We start from the raw sequence: 4,597 nt of genomic DNA, 5'->3' as shown, positions 1-4,597 counted from the left end.
CACCACTAGAGATAGACTGGAATTATCCCATATATATGAATACCACTTCACATGCAGCATTAACTGATTTAAACTATGTTCATTCAGGAAGGTTTACACTTCCTTACAAATCCAAGTATCAGAGTGCTCATTTTCTTTTCTAGCCCCCATTTATCAACTCTAGTTTCCATTAAGAAGATAAAACTGTATTTCTGATTGTAATAAACTCCCCATATTGATTCGTTCTGACACTTTAGGATTATTACAATAGAGAAATTGATTTAAGAACTGGCACATCTTTCTACTTTTTGTCTCTAAATAATTCAAGAATGAAATGGTCCTCTCCTCACAAAACTCTTCTTTCTTTCTCTCAACCATGCTCACACTCTATAAATACAAATATATCTCCCCTCAGGGATGCTGACTTTGAATTAAATTGGATAATTCCAGAGATTTGAGTGCTGGTCCATTCTTCATGTTGTGAGAAGTGGAATTTTTGGATTGTTAGAGGCGTGATGTGGCATCGCCTCAAACCAGCACCACTGGCGATTAGGAAGAACTCCGGAAACCACAAACCCAGTTTGCAATATATATATTTATATGCACATAAACCTTGTTTAACAAACTTTAAACATTAACTTTGTTTGGGGGCACAAATTCTGTAAGTGGATTTCCAGAATGGAGCTTGCAGTCCTTTGTGCAAGAGTAGAAAAAAATCAAAAATTTCACTGTGCCACTTCTATGAGGCTTTTTGCAGGGGAACACCCACCCTACATACATTATACCTGACGCATCACTTTTTAAATATCGTGCAACATGGTGCATTATATATGCGGCTGCAGCGTCACAAAAAGTGACGCAACGGCGGGCCAAAAGTGTAACAAGGGGCTCATAAATAAGCTCCTCATTTTGCAATAAGGTTTGTGTTCCCTTTGTGCTGGAGTAGAGAAAATGACTAATAGTTCTCTAACTACACTTTTTATGAGAAAAGGGACATTTTAAAAATGGGTACATGTTAAATATGGTGGATGACTAGGAGAGTAATAAAGTCAAAATAGCATTCATAAGAACCAGTACATTTAAAATCCAGAAAGGCTGCAGTTAGGAATTTTTGAGTCAGGAATTAGTCATTTCTTTGGTACAGTATTCCAATGCATTTTTGGATAGTGTTCATAGTGGTTGGAAGTACATCCTATCTTTGTATTGCACTTCAAAGTTAAGCAACGTTAGCATTGACCACACACTTCTAAACCACAGGATTTTACACAGGATTTTACATTACCTATCAAGAGAAATGATCTCTTCTAGGACTGCACGATATGGTAATAGTTCCTGGGTGCACCACAACCTGCACCAAGCTAGCAGGTTTCTGATGTTTGTCTTTGAAGATATATTCTTCATCCCGATGTCTAAAGGAATGAAACTAGTGGGTGCTCTGGGGAAATTTAATCAGGAATCTCAAAAATGTGTTTTCAATTAAAGTGAGACCACTTGGCTGCAGGAAGCCCCACAATTCAGCTCCATAGAGTGAGTCTTGATTTAAAAGCACAAAGAATGCTGGGGATGTTCTGTTGCAGCCTTAGACAGACGGCTCTCAATAGTAGGGTTATTGTTGCTATTGACATTGATGTTTCAGTTAAGGATAATTTGCATTATTAATTGTGTCTTTGTGGATAAATTTGTTTTCACACAATTATGCGAATTTTCTAGGAAATTATGCGAAATCACATGCAATTACTCAAAATGAGAATCCATCATTGAGTGCAATATTGGAGAACAAAATACGTGCCATTAGAAAAACATAGCATGAAAAAACACAGGCAGCGCAAGTAACCTCCCTTCATGTTCAGACCATTTGCATTATTCCCATGTACTTGCAGTAAAATGTTGCTGCAAATGATAATAGTATGTGAAGTGGTTCAATTTTGGAAATTTTGCTTAGCAAGTGTAAAGCAAAGTTCCAAAAATGATGTGACTTTCGCTGCTTTATTTAAATTTGTTGTGGTCTAAAAATAATGGTAAACCGTAATAATGGGAGTTGGTGATATGAGAATTAGCAATGCACCTTTTTTAAAAGCAATGACACGGACTAGTACTGTACGATTATATGTCGTTGACTTGGGGTAGAACAACATGATGTGGAAAGACTGATGCTCTGAAAGATTTTTAACTAAAAGAAGTGCTGCTCATACGATGATCTTATAAAGAGTAGGGCATGTTATAGGAAAAAGAAGGCAATTGCACTATAAAGGACCTCCTTCTAAATATATATATATAAAAAACATATATAAACATTGGCAGTCAACATTTGTACCTAAATAAGTTAATGCTATAGGCTTTTTTACTGTTTCTGGGGAAAAAGGTTATGCCATCAAATTACAACAGAAATGTGTTTTTAGGTGACATAGGCTTTTTTGGGGTTTAGGGTGTGTACTGATTTTTGGGTGGCAAGGGAATTTCTAGGGTTTAGCGTGGCTATGGGTTTTTGGGTGGTAAGGTATTTTTTAGGGTTTAGGGTGAGTATAGGTTTTTAGGGGATACAGGCTTTTTTAGGGTTCAGGGTGGGTATGGATTTTTGGGTCGTAAGGTATTTTTCAGGGTTTAGGGTGGGTATGGGTTTTTGGGTGGCAACTGAATTTTTTAGATTTAGGATGGGTATGGGTATTTGGGTGGAAAGGGAGTTTTTGGGGTTTAGGGTTGGTATAGGTTTTTGGGTGGTAAGAGCTATTTTAGGGTTTAGGATGGGTATGATTTTTGGGTGGCAAGTGAATTTTTAGGGTTTAGGGTGGGTGTAGGTTTTTGGGTGGTAAGGGATTTTTTAGGGTTTAGGGTGAGTATGGGTTTTTTGGTAGGCAAGGGAATATTTATCATCTAAAAGGGGTGTGAGATTTTTGGTGATAAGGGATTTTGTAGGATTTACAGTGGGTATGGGTTTTTGGGTGGCAAGGGAATTTTTATGGTTATTGGTGGGTGTGGGTTTTTGTGGAGCAAGGGAAATTGTATGGTTTAGGTTGGGTATGGGTTTTTGTGCGGTAAATTTTTTTAGGCTTTAGCATTCATATGGGTTTTCGGGTGGCAAGGGTTTTTTTAGGGTTTAGCATTTGTTTTGGGTTTTAAGTAACTTTTAAGTGTTTCGGGTGGGTATGGGTTTTTAAGTGGAAAGGGATTTTTAGGGTTTAGGGTGGGTATGGGTTTTTGAGTGGAAAGGGATTTTAAGGGTTTAGAGTGGGTATGGGTTTTTCGGTGGCAAGGGTACCCTAAGGGATTTGGGTGGGTATGTGTTTTTATGTGGTAAGGAAATTTTTAGGGTTTAGGGTGATAGGTTTTTGGGTGGTATAGGATTTTTTACGGTTTAGGGTGTGTGTGGGTATTTGGGTGGTAAGGGATATTTTAGGGTTTAGGGTGGGCATAGGTTTTCAGTGGTAAGTGAACCTTTAGGTTTTAGGATGGTTATGGGTTTTTGGGTGGTAATTAATCATTTAGGGTTTAGTGTTGGTGTGGGCATTTGGGTGGCAAGAATTTTTTTTAGGGTGGGTATGGGTTTTTGACTGGCAAGGGATTTTTGAGGGTTTAGGATGAGTAATGGTTTTTGAATGGTAGGGGTATTTTAGGGTTTAGGGTGGGTATGTGTTTTTGGATGAAAATTGAATTTTTAGGGTTTAGGATGGGTGTAGATTTTTGAGTGTTAAGGGATTGTTTTGGGTTTAGGATAGGTATGGGTTTTTTGAGTGGCAGGGGTATTTTTATCATGTAGGCTGTTGGTGGGATTTTTGGTGGCAAGGAATTTTGTAGGGTTTACGGGGTGTATTGGTTTTTGGGTGGCAAGAGAATTTTTAAGGTTTAGGGTGGGTGTGGGTTTTTGGGGGGCAAGGGAAATTTTATGTTTTAGGGTGTTCCTGTGATAAGGAATTTTTAGGGTGGAGGGTGGGTATGGGTTTTGGGTGGCAAGGGAACCTTTAGAGTTTAGGGCGGGTATTGGTTTTTAGGTGATAATGAATCTTTTAGGGCTTAGTGTTTGTATGGGTTTTTGGGTGGCAAGGAATTGTTTAGGGTGGGTATTGGTTTTAGAGTGGCAAGGGAATTTTTAGAGTTTAGGGTGAGTATGGGTTTTTGAATAGTTAGAGATATTTTAGGGTTTAGAGTGGATATTAGTTTTTGGGTGGCAGTTGAATTTTTAGGGTTCAGGATTGGTGTAGGTTTTGGGTGGCAAGGGTACCTTTGGAGTTTAGGTTGGGTATGGGTTTTTGGGTTGTAATTAATCTTTTAGGGTTTAGTGTTTGTGTGGGTATTTGGGTGGCAAGTCTCTGTACAGATCATGTGTGATGTCAGTCATGTCCATGTCCCACAATGATAGTGTCTGATGATAGTGATGCCCGGGTCCCCAAAGAGATTGTAAGTGATGATAGCAATACCCAAGACCCCACAGAAATTGTGTGTTCATATATTCATGTTCAGGTTCATAGAGATAGTGTGTGATGATAATCATGTTGCAGTCACTAGAGATAGTGTTTGATGACAGTGACAACTAGGGCCCCACAAAGATAGTGTGGGATTATAGCCATGATCAAGTCTCTGTAGAGATAATATGTCAGACATGTCCATGTTCCACAGAGATAGT

Source organism: Triturus cristatus, unplaced genomic scaffold (assembly GCF_964204655.1).
Source record: "Triturus cristatus unplaced genomic scaffold, aTriCri1.1 SCAFFOLD_426, whole genome shotgun sequence".
Lineage (NCBI taxonomy): Eukaryota > Metazoa > Chordata > Amphibia > Caudata > Salamandridae > Triturus > Triturus cristatus.
The sequence above is the reverse complement of the archived record's forward strand: the minus strand, read 5'-3'. Positions refer to the sequence as shown.